The following is a 16,019-nucleotide window of genomic DNA, read 5'->3' as shown; positions in this document are numbered from 1 at the left end:
CTTTAGCACAGGGGTCGCCAAACTTCTTTGACCGTCGACCCCTTCAAGAGTTTCTTGATGTTTTATCGATCCCCTCTATTTTATTATTACGTAATTATAATAGGACAAGCGAAAAAGACAAAAGATGCTTATGTGAGTTTTTAGATTATTTATTTCATAGTTACAGTGCTTATTGTATGTATAATATAGTATATATTATTATATTACTATTCCTACTACTATTACTATCACTAGTAATATCAGTGGTATTACTAATGATATTAATACACTGGTATTAATATCACTGGTATTACTACCAGCCCTTCTGAATTCTTCAACATAGGAAAGTTTAGTTCGTGAATAAATAATGATTGAATTATAATATGTATGTTGATGAATTTTAGAATACTAACGCTCACTTGTATCTCGATAGCAAAAATGAGACTGGGATCGAATACGTGTAAGTATAAGTAAATAAGCAACCGCGCACGTGTTACCATCTCGGTACCGCTGCGCCGGCCAGGCAGAACCACAGACATCTGTTTATTGGTAAATACATCATTTTGGCCTACTTGATTGGCCTCCGTAACTATTGTAACTATAATCACCCGGTCTTATTCATTCCTACAATTCACTCTTAATTGCATTGTCATTTAGGATGGAGGTAATCCAAGTTAACCGAATTAAATATTACCCGTACAATGATGTCGTATATTTTTCTATCGACCCCTGAGCCCGAATCGACCCCTAACAATGTTATATCGACCCCTGGGGATCGATATCGACCACTTTGGTGACCACTGCTTTAGCATATGTGCTGATATCCTATTTGTCCGTCTTTGCCGAATTCTTATCCAGGCTATGCAACAGCTCTTCAGCCGCATTCTTGGGCACCACTATCTCTTCAGCCAATGTAGTAATAGCACTATGCACCATGTTACACATGCAAAGATCTCTACAAAGTGAGCATTTGTTATTTGAATAATTTCATCAGCTTCTGACATATGAGAACTATCTGCATTCAGTAAAGTTATTCCTCCATATTCATTATTTCTTTTACTTATAGCATAACCATAAAATTCTTTTGGATAGTATTTGGCCTGCACACTGCCAATATTTCATAAATCCTTGCATTCTTATTCTCATGATATTCCTTCCACATAATTTTCTTCTTATAGATTTCTTAGTCACCTTATATCTGCAACCTTAATAAGATTGTACATTGCACATCCTATTATTTTCTTGTATTTCCTCTTTTATATGCTACTTGAGAAAGTTGTCTTGCAACTGTTCAGTTAATTCTCTTTCCTTCTTAACATGAGATTTCTCTACTACCTAATTAATGTTCATATAATTTATATCCCCCTCCCATAATGATAACTTGCTTAGTATCCATTAGGTAATTTGGTAATACATTTCTTCATCTCCAGCAGTTGAAATGGTAATTCTCTAGCAACATCCCATCATATATTTTATCTTTAGCCTTGGCTTCACACCAGATAGTCTTAAACTCTTGCTACATGGAACATTATTACTATTATTGCTTTCATGAATTTATACCTTAAGTGAATTCAAATAACCATATATTTCACCGGCAAAGGTTGGTCAATTGGTAGAGCCTCTGCTACTAATGGCTCAGTTAAGCAAGTTTGAGCGCGGTTAGTAGTTGGAAGGGGACCAATCGTTCGATGCTGTTGGCACACTCTCCCTCGATGAGGCTTTGGACTCCGTGGAGGTGTCAAATCATAATAATAATAATAATAATATCATTATTAGAACCTCTTTTTCTCTCTCTCTCTCTCTCCCCTTTTATCTTTCCAGAAATATACTATACACTTAGCACTCAATTCTAGTTATTGCAACTGACTGAGAGCGAGGTTTCACTAATGCCAATAATCGTAGAGACCAAAACATATTCACCAAGGGAGCGAACTCAACCCTTTTGTTCCTAATGCTCCTGGCATTGGTGTATAGACATAAAAAGTTACCTCCTGACTTTTGCTTATACCTACATCTACAATCTGCTTGGCCCAGTTGAGCAAGTTTCTCTTTTCCAATCCTAGTCACAGTCAAAAAGTCTGAACTCAAAGCATACTTCTTGTTGACAGACTTAGGTGTTGAACATTTTTCAAAACTTATTTTAACAGTATTATAACACTAAATTATAAAAGGATGTGTATATATTGACTAGCTAATATTTGTCAGCCTTACAAAGATGTGAAAATAATCAAAGAAATGCATAACGGAAGTAACAGTTGTGTTATCACATGGCAAAGAATATCAGAATGGTTTGAAATAAGGGTATAAATGTAATGTTTTGTTTAACGTAGTCACTGATTGGATTATGAGATATCCTATGTCATAGCTGGAAGATCTAGATTACGAGGACTGTTCAATAAGTCTGTGCAAAGTCTAAGAGATGGCGCCACCAAAAGCAACTGCTGGAGAATCACACACTAAGTTTCAGTCAGATGGATCTACTACTCTATGTTTGGCATTCATTTGAATCGATCAAGTACTGTGATTTGTGAAAAATGGATGAAAAAGAATTTCGTGTAGTGATTAAACGTTACTTTTTGAAAGGAAAAACGGCTCAGGAAACCAAAGTTAAGCTTGATAAACATTATGGTGAGTCTGCACCTGCGATTAGAATGATTTATAAGTGGTTTAGTAACTTTTGAAATGGCATTATGAGTACAAGTGACGCTGAATATTCTGGATGCCAGAACGTTCAGGTCACTACTCCAGAAATCATTGAAAAAAATCTATGATATGGTGATGGATGATAGAAGCGTTAAGGTGCATGAAATTGCTAAGGCTGTGGGCATGTCAAATGACTGCGTACATAATATTTTACATGAACATTTACATATGAGAAAACTATCTGCAAGATGGGTGCCATGTTTGCTCACACTGGATCAAAAGCGTCAATGTGTGAACTGTTGCAAGGATAGCTTGAAGCTGTTTCAACAGAATTCAGAGGAATTTTTGTGTCGTTTTATAACAGCACATTTAATATTCATTACTACCAGCCTGAGACCAAGGAACAGTCAAAACAATGGGTTAAGCAGAGAATCTGCACCAAAGAAAGCAAAAACCATTCCTTCATCAGATAAGGTTATGCTGACTATCATCTGGGATGCTCGTGGCATAATCTTCATAGACTTCTTGGAAAAGGGCAAAACAATTACTGGAGTGTATTATGTGTCTTTGCTGGATCGTTTAAACAATGAAATAAAGGAAAAATGATCACACTTGGCAAAAAAGAGATTCTTTTTCACCATGACAATGCACCTGCTCACACTTCTGCAAATGTGACCAAAAAATTATTCAATTTACACTATGAAGTCCTTTTGCATCCCTCCCCTCAAGATTTGACTCCCTCGGACTACTATCTGTTTCCAAACTGAAAAAATGGTTGGCAGGAAAGAGATTTTCATCAAACGAACGATGAGGTGATTGCTGAAACAACTGTCTATTTTGAAGAGTTGGACAAATCATACTATATGGATGGGATCAAAAAACTCGAGCATCATTGGACTAAGTATATAGACCTCAAAGGAGACTATCTTGAAAAATGTTTGTCACAAAAAAATTATGCTTTTTTTCATTTTTGCACGGACTTATCAAACAACCCTTGTATACAGGTGAAATAGTTTTGATATCATCAAAATACACTGATATACAAGCAAAATCAGAAGCACTAAATAAAACAACAGAAAAGATTGGTCTTAAAAGTAAATATGACTAAAACAAAGGTTCTTAAATTGAACAGCAAGTGCCACAAAGAAATTAAAATCTTGGAAGCAAATGTAGATACTGAAGATGGAACTGACAGAAATATAATGCAAAGACTGACAAAAGCAAATGCTGTTTTCAGAAAATTAAATAATATAATGGAAATAATCATCCAATTATCATCATCATCATCAACAACCATGGGTCCAATGCCCTTAGGTGACTGCTGCCATCTTGATATGATTCTTGCATTGCATTCTGTTTTGTGCAAAATGACTCGATTTGTGTATAGAGTTTCCACACCATTTGATGATGTCATTGCCCCATTCTCTGTTTGGTCTTCCTCTTTTGTTCTTTCCTTCAATCATTCCAAACAGCAACGTTTTTAATTTTCTCTCATTCATTCTACATATATGGCCAAATAGATGTAGTTTCCTTTTGATTATTTTCTGGATCAGGTTTTCTTTTGGTTGTATTCGTCTGTAGATTTCCTCATTGTTCACTTTCTGTATCCAGCTTATTCTCAAGATCTTTCTATAGCACTTCCTCTGAAATGCCAATATTCTCCTTTCAGATTCTCTCAGGAGTACCCAGGCATCGCATCCATAGAGTATGCTACTGAAGATACAGGTTTCTACAATGCACAGTTTAGTTTGCATCTTTACAGCTCGGCTCTTCCATATTTTGTCCATGGCTTTTAAAATAGTTGTTGCTCTGGCTATTCTAATTTTTATCTCTTTTTTGGGGTCCAAGTCATGCGTCATGTGGCATCTAAGATATGTGAAGTGTTCCACATTTTCCAGTTGAAATCTGTCTATCGTAACTCTGTTCAATAATTCCTGTTGTCCGAATATCATTGTTTTAGTTTTTTCAAAGTTGACATTTAGTCCATATCTTTTTCCTTCTGTGTATAGTGTTTGCAATAGTTAGTCTTGCTGCATCTTCTTCAATCATGACGATGCCATCTACAAAGCAGAGGTAGTTTATTCTCATGCCATTTATTGAAATGCCTCCACCTTCTTCTTTAATCTTATCTAGTGTTCTTCCAAGATGTGTGATGAAGATGATTGGTGATACTGGGTCCCCTTGTCTTGTGCCTTGACTAGTGGCAAACCAATCTCCAGTCTCACCTGCTATTCTGATTTTTGCTTGTGCTTGGCTGTTTATATCTTTCAGCAGGCGGATCAATTTATTGTCCACACCATAGGATTCCAAGACACCCATGTTATATTTTGGTCAATATTATCAAATGCTTTTTGGAAGTCCACAAAACAGCAATATATCTTTTTGTTGTTTCTTCGAGCTTTCTCTGCTATTAGTCTTAGTGGGAGTATTTGTTGCACTGTACTTCGATCTTGTCGAAATCCGGCTTGCTCATCCAGAAGATGTGCCTCCATATGCCCCCTTCAGGCGCTCTATTAGTATTTTCATCAGCACTTTGCCAAAATGACTCATTAATGCAATAGTTCTGTAATTGGTGCATTCTAAACTGCATTCTAAAGCACTGCCTTTAGAATGCACCAATTACATAGCTTTGTATTATTTATTTTCTTTGTACAAAGAAAATTATTTATTTTCTTTGTACTTTGTGGCATAGTAATTAAATAATATGAAGAACGACCAAGACCAATTTTTTCCACTCTTCGGGGGCATACCCTGATCTCCATATTTCATTACATAGCTTATGTATTTCTTTTGCAACTGATTCTCCCCCATATTTCAGCATCTCGCCTATTATGTTGTCATTTCCAGGACTCTTGTTGTTCTTGACATGTTAATTATCCTCAAGTTGTTGCTTTGGCTATTCTAATTTTTATCTCTTTTTTGGGATCCAAGTCATAGCCTTATTCACCTCCTCTTCCAAGATGTCATTTTCAAAGATCTCTGCTGGTGGAGAGATTGCTTTTAGTTCTTTGATTACTTCTGTTGCAGTATCATTTAGTTGATTTTTTATATAGTTTGCTGCAATATCTCGTCCATCTGTGTATGATTTCTGTCTTGTCCATCAATACTTTAACATTTTCATCTTTGACTGCTACTGATCTTGTTTGCCACTTCCTATTGACATTTCTTATAAGTTTGTAGACCTCTCTAGTTTTGTGTTCTCCATAGTACTGTTCATTGTCTTTGCACTGGTCCTCCAACCATTCGGCTTTATCAGATCTTGCTGTACTTCATTGCATTTTTGACGGTATAACTCATCTGCTGCCTCTGAATTATCTCTTTTAAGTTTCAGTTCTCTTTTCTCTTGTACCAATTTTAGGGTTTCCTGAGTTATCAATTTCTTGTTGATCTTTTCTCTTTCAGGAATTACTTCCTCTACTGCTTTTTTTTAGCAAGTCGTTCTGCTCTTGTATTTATATTTTGTTTTTCACTTGGGGTCTTAAGCTTAGTTTCCAATATGTTCTGATATGCTGTTCTTAGCCTGTCTTCATTTAGTTTTGAGATGTCTCTAGCTTTTTGGAACTTTCCTTTGTACTGATTTTTAGTGGAACCTGTGGCATAGTAATTAAATAATAAAGCAACACGTAAAATCACATTGATCTCTTTAATTAGTAAAAGGACAGATATTTCGTACTAAAATTAATAGTACATTTTCAGTGTCTGTAACAGTAATAGGAATGGAATACAAGCAAAACGTTCGGTGGATCACCTATTAAAATACAATTGTAACTGCGTGCTAGGAAACAATAGAAATAACAAATTTAATCTATTAAGATAAATGTTTTTTACATAAGATAAAAGTCTCCCAGATCTTTGAGAGAGACGTACAGTCATTTCTATTTAAATTTGGTCAGTGTAAGATAGTTTCACAACTTTCTTTGAATAAGCGTTCATATTTGAATCTGCATCTATGGAGGAGAACTGCTTTATCCCACTGGACGCTATGAGTAGAGTCAATACTGTGCTGCACCAGACCAGACTTCAGAGGTTTGTTATAATCAATATAATATTGATGTTATTTTATTCTTTTTTCCAAAGAACGGCCAGTTTGTCCAAAATAAGAGACATCGCATTCGCAAGGTATTTGGTAAATGGCCAAAGATAGAAAAGACAGTTTATCCTTTGTAGAAGGTAATAAAGAAGAAATTTTGTTGATAGGAATATATGTTGGAATCAACTGATACTTTTTCAGAAATACATACGCTATGTAATGAAATATGGAGATCAGGGTATGCCCCCGAAGAGTGGAAAAAATCAGTCTTGGTTGTTCTTCATATTATTTAATTACTATGCCACAAAGTACAAAGAAAATAAATAATTTTCTTTGTACAAAGAAAATAAACAATACAAAGAAATTAAATAATTTCCTTTGTACTTCTGTTTCAGTTTTAGTCTTATATTCGCAATCACTAAGCTTCTTGTGATTGCGAATATCAGCTCCTTGGAATGATCTGCACTGTTGAACTGTTTGAATATTGAATATTTGAATAGTTCCTGGAAATATTTTGTTCATATTCAATCACATTTTGTTTGCCTTTGCCTTAATCTTGAAAATGTCTCAGTTATAACAGGTGAATATTACATCAAAATATTTAATAATTTTTTACCTGTTGCAAGCTTATTTTTCACTTGGTCAGACTATAATAAATTTAGTTTAATCCTTTATCCAAGTGTGTGCAAACAAAGTTTGCGCCTGAAAGTATCTTCAGGACTGGGGTAAAGTGGTACAACACGGGGCAACTCCTTGCAAAGGTGGAGCAAGATACCAACACTCCTATCTCAGTATCTCCTATAATGCAAAACACATCTCCTTGCAGATATGTATAATATTAGGCATTAAGGGAAGGGCCACTACCCAGACTAGTTTCAACCTTTATTGAGGTCTCTTCAATGGGAGCCAGGCCCAAGTGCAGATACCAGGCAGAAGCATTAGCAAGGTCATCTCCTCCTATAGGAGCTGCCAAACAGTGTGCCACCTTTTTATTAAATTACTCTGGATTTAGAGAAAGATGTTGAAAGTTTATTTTTCACTTGGTCAGACTAGAATAAATTTAGTTTAATCCTTTATCCAAGTGTGTGCAAACAAAGTTTGTGCCTGAAAGTATCTTCAGGACTGGGGTAAAGTGGTACAACATTAGGCAACTCCTTGCAAAGGTGGAGCAAGCTACCAACTTGCTAATGCTTCTGCCTGGTATCTGCACTTTGGCCTGGCTCCCACTGAAGAGACCTCAATAAAGGTTGAAACTAGTCTGGGTAGTGGCCCTTCCCTTAATGCCTAATATTATACATATCTGCAAGGAGATGTGTTTTGCATTATAGGAGATACTGAGATAGGAGTGTTGGTAGCTTGCTCCACCTTTGCAAGGAGTTGCCCAGTGTTGTACCACTTTACCCCAGTCCTGAAGATACTTTCAGGCACAAACTTTGTTTGCACACACTTGGATAAAGGATTAAACTAAATTTATTTTACCTGTTGCATTCTGATAACCATTATTTTTTTTTTTACTTCAGTAATTCAATAAAGACACTTTTGGATATCTCAAAAACAGATTTTACTGAATGCAAAACATAGCAAACATGATCAGTAAAGGATGCTTATGTAAGAAGATTTTATTTTAAAGGAGACTAACCTCTAAATCTTGCATGTCTCTTTCACTGTACAATGGCATACATAATTCACTGTGGATTTACATTAATCCATTCCACTTTTGAACAGATCTCATATATCCTATACATGGATATACGAAAACCCATAGCACATTAGTACCAAAGTTAGGAGCTGCTAGATAAACTGATAACTCTGCTCTAGAGACCAAATAGTCTTTTTCCATACTACTTCTAGCCTCCAAGGTAGTGACCCCTCATGTTGTGATGAAAATCATCATCACTGAAATATGTTATGGTGGGCCTGATTAAATATAGCAAGGATAATTGCAGTCCAATTTCTCCAATTTCTGAATTGGAGCTGCAGAAAATTACATTATGTTGCAGTAAGACAGACAACATAGTAGTCAAGATATGGGCCTTCTAAAACAAGCTCGTAATTCTATGGCAGTCCAAATAATATTACTATTATATTAATGCAGTAATACATTTTTACAGTACTTTTAAATATATATCATATCAGTATGCTACAATTTTTCATTTCAATCCGAGTTTATAAATAAAAATGAAAATAAAATATAATAAAAACGTTTCATACTTACTCAATTATTTATATAAGTATATCAGTGTTTACTTAAAAAAGAAATAGTGGCCCAATCACAGTTATTTACAGATTTCTTCTTTTGAATTCTTTCCTAAGATCACTTTATCTATCAGTTCCTTCTTGAAAAGTTTTGTTATTTATCATTCAATAGACACAAAAAGAAGTTCATCTGATCACAACTCCAATTCTCAGGCTTCATAGCATTTTTATTTGTTGAACAATTCTTCCTCCTAACAAAAGGATTTTATCTATAAACAAAACTTGTTTCAATTTTATAATTAAAAAGTTGACAAAACATTACATTTAAATGGTTATTACAAAAGTAATAATATTTAATATGAACCATGCAAGCATCTCACTAGCCTGAGAGAGAATTATCATATTTCAGCATTAGAATTCAAGCCTACTCTAAATCACTGTGAAATTAAATTATATATTATTATTATTATACCCATCATGATTCCCTCAGGACAATGAATTCCATGCATCCACTTCTCAGGCTCTAAGTTACCACTCCCTTGCCCACATTCTGGGGATGATTCCTTGTTCTTCCTCTTATTCTATACTTTATCTTATTCTATATTTGGAGAATTCTCCCCTGTGTTCATCCAGTACAAAATTCTCAAAACTTATGTGTCTTGATCATATCTTACATCTATCTTTTATCTATTTCTGCATGTGTGTGCGGCACGCACGCACACACATACAGGGATGCAAGCTCTTTCTTGCGAGAGATCAGACAGAACTGAGTTTTGGTGGCATTGAAGTTTAGAAGGTTGTCATTGCCTGATTGGGATATAGCTAGGATATCTGAGTTCAGGTACCTAGTCAAGGTAGATCTTGGGGATTCCAATACTTGAGAACTATAAGGTTTGCCAAATGAAAGGAGTGTACTGTCTTAGCAAAGCTATGGGTAGGATTGGAAGTCTGAGAGAGCAAGTCATTTATATACAAGAGGAAGAGAGTAGATGAAAGAACAGAAATCTGAGGAGAGGAAACCATTATCACTCACTACGTGTCATCCACCATGACACGTAAGTGAGGTGACTAACAGTACCATCCAGTTGTGAGAGTGGTGGAAACCTGGATGGGCAGAAGTTGTGCCCAATTGCCTTGACAAGGGACCAGAAGTAGGAGGCAAGTTTGAAACATTTTGCCCTTTCAAAGCCTGATTTGAACTTGGTGATGATTCTTTACAATGGTTGCGAGCTGCAGAGTGGGCAGCTGGAGTTTTGATCTTGAGCCATTCGTGGTAACCAGAGGTAAGCTGAACAAATTGTATTCTATATTGGTTGGTTCTATATACCCAATCACTAAAATTAGCATTTTAATGCAAGATTGCTAATCAATGAACAACCTTCTTCACTACTATTTCTATCACTCTTATGTGTAAAGAAACCATAATCCATAAATAGTTATACCAGTGGTTTTGAAAGTTATGCTCCCACTTTTTTCTTAAATAATTCTTACACCCTCTACACTTTTCATAAACAATATTGACCTGTACTTTTCTTAGCAACTATTTTATTTTAATAAAACTTAGACATTCTTAATTTTGTGATAGTAAATAATTATACTGGAGTGCGCAGCAGCTAAGTTCTCATTCCTGCACCCTATGAGTACCATTAGGGGATGCTAAAGCTGCTACCAACCAAATGCAAGTGATCAAACTAAAATGCTCCCAAATTCCTCTCCTAAAGGATCCCATATGAGGCCAGAATCTAAAAATAATAATATCATTTAATAATGAACAATTCTCCAGTGTCAAGAAAGATCTCATTGCAAATATTTGCAGAGATAATGACTGTGGTGTGCTCTGCCTGCAAGAAACACAGAGGGGAAGTTGCCATCAGGCCTTACATCCATAGCATGAAACTCATCAAAGAGATACCCCATGATAAATATGGTAGTGCGATATTTAATAAAGAAAGCTTCTTCTGGCAGTTTATAAACTGAGATGATTGTAATAATCTCAATGTTTCTGTTGTTCATTGACTCAATGAACAACAGAAACATTGAGATTATTACGACCCAGTCATTATGCCTAACACAGTCTCTTACAGACAACGATTTAATTTCAAAAATGCTAATTGGAAGGGTTTCATGGAAGATCTTGACTGCTCCATAGGACCAGCCCCTCCAAACCCTCAAGAGAATCCTCAATTCATAAAAATATTGAGGAAAATCTCCACCAAATCCCCAAAGGATGCCACACAAACTACATTCCAGGCCTTTCCAGTGATATACAAGCCCAGCATGCTAATTACTTACAACTTTACAACACCATCACCTTCTCAGAAGAGACTATCCATGCAGGAGAAAAATTATGCTCTGAGATGGCAGAGGAAAGGCATTCCTCATAGAAAAAAGAAATAGAAGTCCTTGATATGACTCACAGTAGCAGAAAGGCATGGAACTTTATCAACAGAATTAGGAAGGATTTCACTAAGCCAAATGAGCATCCACAGGTAACAGCTAATCAAATTGCTCACCAGCTGCTGCTGAATGGAAAACTCCCTAAAAAGCACCCAAAAAAATATGATATTTAGAACCCAAGTGAGGAACAAAATATGATTGACTCAGATGTCACAATCACTTAATTCAATGCTGCCATAAACTTATTAAAACCTAGAAAATCTGCAGGCCTTAATGACATCTGTAATGAACAAATTAAACATTTTGGATCCAGGACTAAAGAGTGGTTATTAAACCTATACAACACTTGCCTCAGAACCCTAAGGATACCAACTATCTGGAGGCATGCTAAAGTGGTGGCCTTTCTGAAACCAGGGAAAACTCCAACCGAAACAAAAAATTACAGACCTATATCACTACTCAGCATTAAACTCTATGAACAATTAATTTTGAATAGGCTACAACCCCTAATCAAACCCCATCTTATTGATGAGCTGGCTGGTTTTAGAACAGGCAAATCCTATACATCACAAATTCTGAACCTCACTAAATATATAGAAAATGGTTATGATCAAAAACTAGCCACAGGACCAGTCATTGTAGAACCTATCTGCAGCATACAATACCATAAACCATCTAGCCTCAACAGACTACGAACAAAAGGACACAAAACAAAACCTCACCAAATGTAGCTACCTCACTGGACCAGATAATTGTGAGTGTGCAACAACCCAGTCCATGGAACACCTTCTTTCTTGTTCCCTTCTTCAATCACCTTGCACAAAAGAGGATCTTATATCCTGTACAAAAAGAGTAGTTGATTGCACAAGATACCAGAGGAATATCTGACCATATTTATTGTATATAACTTATGTATAGTTTCTTTTTCCTTTGTATTTTACTTATTATTCCCTGTATAATTTACCTATTAAATTTAAGCTGTTCTCATTTGCAATTCATCCTAATGTATCCTAAATAATGTTGTACCAATTACTTACTACTGCACCACTTGTGTTTGGATACGAAATAAATAAATTATACTTCAAACCAAACTAAAAGTAAAATAGTACCCTCTCTCTCTCTCTCTCTCTCTCTCAAATCTCCTATGTCTGAGGACTCGTGACCTTCCTGATGATGCTTTGCCATTTCTTTCTCTCCTGTGCTTCTCTTATTGCTTGTTCTAGTTTAAGTCCAGTGATTCTTGATATTTGGTCAATCCACCTGTAGAGTGGTTTTCCTCTTTTTCTTTTACCACACAGTATACCCTGGATGATTATTTTTTCCAGGCAGTTGCCTTCCCTTCTACATATGTGTCCAAAATAGTGCACTATTCTCTTGTCAATTATGTTTATCAGTCTTGTGTGGATATTCAGTTCTTCTAGGATACTTTTGTTTGTTTGTTTTTCTGTCCAAGACACTCTTAACAATCTTCTCCAGCACCAGAGCTCGAACGCCTCAATTCTTCTTATGTCATCTTTTGTCATTGTCCAAGATTCAGAAGCATAGAGAAAGATCAAATAAACTAAGGTTTCTACAAGCCTAATTTTGGTCTTTTTGGAGATGTGCCTGTCTTTCCAGATCTTAATTAAATCAGTCATCACTTTCTTAGCTAGTGCTGTTCTTCTTCTTATCTCTTTTTTACATCCATCTTTTTTTGTTATTATCACAACAAGGTAATTGAAATTGTCGACCATTTCAATTCCTTCTACAGCTATCCCTTCTGCATTGTTTAAAACCATTATTTTGGTTTTGTCTTGATTTATTCGTAAACCATGACTTAAGCTTTCCCATTCTAATTGATTTAGGATGGATTTTAATTCCTGTTCATTTGTTGCTATTATCACTGTATCATCTGCATATTGTAGATTGTTCGGCCACCTAATTTAATGCCTCCATTCCACTTTTCTAGAGATCTTTTCATTATAGTTTTGCTGTAAAGGTTGAATACTAATGGTGAGAGTATGCATCCTTGTCTTGAACCTTTTTCAAATTGGAATGCAGGAGATACTGAGTTTTCAATTCTTACTGTTGCTTGATTTTGTTGATATAAGTTCTTTATGAGGGTTACTAGATGGTTTGGTATTCCTGATTCTTGCATGATGTCCCATAAAATATCCCATCACATACAGTCAAAGGCCTTGGAGTAATCCATAAAGCATAGATAAAGGCTTAAATTGAATTCCCTTGCTTATTCGATCATTATTTTTCTGATGTTAGATATATGATCTCTAGTTCCTCGACCTTTTCTGAACCCTGCTTGTTCTTCTGAGATCTGATGGTCAATAAAACTTTGTAATCTTTCCTTAATAATGTGTAGTAAAATCTTGCTGGCATGTGAGATAAGGGCAATGATGTGGTAGTTTTCACATTTATTGCGATTGCCTTTCTTGTAGATTGGGATAATGCTGGAACTAGTCCAGTCATTTGGCCATCTTCCAGTCTTCCAGATTTTGTTGCATAAATCATGTATCCAGTTGACTGCATTCTCTCCAAGGTTTTTCAGCATTTCAGCTGGTATTGAATCGAAACCTGGAGCTTTGTTATTCCTTAAGTTTTTGATTGCTTGTTCTACTTCACTTTTGAGGATCTCCGGTTCCGTTTCTGTTTTCCATAGCTCCTTCGCTTTTTGTTGAATTACTTACTACTGCAGCATTTGTGTTTGGATACGAAATAAATAAATTATACTTCAAAGCACTCTAAAGTACAATAGTACACAGATGTTTATTTTAAAATTTACAGCTGTTAATACTTGAATTTACTGAAAAATCACGATTCTTCTAAATGTTTACAGTATAAAAGAAAGAAAAAAAGAAGAAGCCAAAAATAGCTTAGATTTTCTTTTCTGCAACTGTTAAATTTATTAGTTATTTTTTAAATTTTATTATATGTTAATTAGCACAGTGAATTTGCTACTTCTGTGTTCTGGTATTTCACTGTGAATTTGTAAACTGTTTATAGCATTATTTGTCTTGTAACTTGGATGTCTCAAAGACATCTTCTAGATGATTTCACTTGGGGAAGAATTATTGGAAAACTTCAAGAAGGCCGCAGAATTACTGATATTGCCACGGAGTTTGGCAGTAGCACACTCAGAGTTTAATTTGTTTTTTTTTTTTGTTTTTTTTGAGAATACACACTAAGCATCGCTAATTCATAAGTAGTATTGAAATAGAAGACACGACACAACATAAATAAAACAAATGAATTTTATTAATTCGGAAAAGATTTTTGGAAAATTTTCTAGTGTTGTTTTTCCCTTTTTCTTTGGGAGGAAGGGCCCCTTGCCCCCTCTGGGTGCACCACTGGAGTTTGGAATCTCACATAGCATTGTATCCAGGCTCTGGATAGCATTTCAAGCAATGTAATGTGTTCCAGGCGTTTGCTGAGAGGTTGCCCCTGCTCTACACAAAGCACGAAGACAGATTTTTGGTTATAACAGCAAAATGTAATCTACATATCACGGCAGGTCAGCATGCAAGTAGGGCCATGCTTACACTTTCCCCGAGGCGCTAGAGTGCCCCAGAGCCCCCGTGATAGTACATAATTTTTGGGGATCACAGCTAGAGCCTCGTGTGCCTGTGTGTAAGTACGGCCCTGCATGCAAGTTGCTCCATTAAAGCACAGGTACGCGGATATCTAGATAGTACCATTGACAGGGTGTAGCATAGAGGCAGCCTGCTTCACGGCGCGGCTTAATAAGGGAGCTCATTCAGCCATATTGCACTTTCTGCACTCTACACTGACAATTCCTGTTAACGTAGCAAGTGCGGAAATAAGTTTTTTCAAGCTTAAACTGATTAAAAATAATTTGCAAACAGCAATGACCAAAGAAAGATTGATTGGTCTAGCAACTATATCGAATAGAGGACATAGCATATAATTTTAATTTAGAAGATCTTATAAATAGTTTTATTGAGCGATATCCCTGTAGAGCAAACATTTAATTAATATTATTATGTAATTGTTTTGCATTAATATTTCTCTTGTAATAAAAACAAAATAGCAATTGGAGATTTTCTTATATTTTTGTCTTATAATCCATCAGGGGTATATTTAATTGTTTGCCTCAGGGTGCGATATAATCTGGTGACGGCCCTTTATCTAGCTAAACTGTGTCTGAAACAAGTAGGCCTATAAGCCAAAGGCCTGTAGTCTGTGTCCCTTTATCCACAGACCACAGCTCATCGTAGAACATGTTTTCTGTGGTGTTGTATCTATACATAAAAACTGGACAAAACACCAATGGGCTAATGTACTCTTCGCAGATGAGAGTCATTTTATCCGATTCTAGACGACACTTGATCTGGCGCGAAAGCGCTACTGCTTACCATCGCGAGAATTTTCTTGAAAGTGATAAATACAGCGGCGCTGGGGTCATGGTGTGGGGAAGCATTATGCTTAAATAGACGGGTGAATGATATTGCAACGAAGTTCTTCAATGTCATGTATGATTGTTGTACATGATTGGGTTATATCTAAATATAACCCAAGTATCAACTTGTCTGAATACAACCTAGCCTTCAAGTGAGACCCATCGCACAAGTCGAATGACTTGTGCGATGGGTCTCACTTTGCCTGAATGTGTCTTGCTTGTGAAGTGTTTCTATCGGAATTGGGAAAATGCTACTGCTGCAGCAGCACTTGCGAGTCAAGATGCCTAAAGAGCTTGCCAAAAGGCCCAATGATACTAAATGCAGTACGATGCATGGTTTGAAGAGAATGGCAGTTTGACAGT

At 36.0% G+C, this 16,019-nt stretch overlaps 1 protein-coding gene across 8 annotated transcripts in view; it reads right to left on the bottom strand.

Moving 5' to 3' along the window:
• PMCA (plasma membrane calcium-transporting ATPase 3) overlaps window positions 1–16,019 on the bottom strand; it is a 1,392,263-nt gene that overhangs the window by 1,096,330 nt on the left and 279,914 nt on the right. For all 8 annotated transcript variants that reach the window (XM_090412026.1, XM_090412017.1, XM_090412079.1 and 5 more), the window contains one exon: window positions 8,868–9,099. The gene's annotated coding sequence lies outside the window, so the exon portion shown is untranslated. The remainder of the gene's footprint in view (window positions 1–8,867; window positions 9,100–16,019) is intronic.

This window comes from Typopeltis vanoorti, chromosome 2 (assembly GCF_054136105.1).
Source record: "Typopeltis vanoorti isolate ZY-2024b chromosome 2, IOZ_Tvanoo_1.0, whole genome shotgun sequence".
Classification (NCBI taxonomy): domain Eukaryota; kingdom Metazoa; phylum Arthropoda; class Arachnida; order Uropygi; family Thelyphonidae; genus Typopeltis; species Typopeltis vanoorti.
Note: the sequence above shows the minus strand (reverse complement) of the source record. Positions and strands in the feature narration are given on the sequence as shown.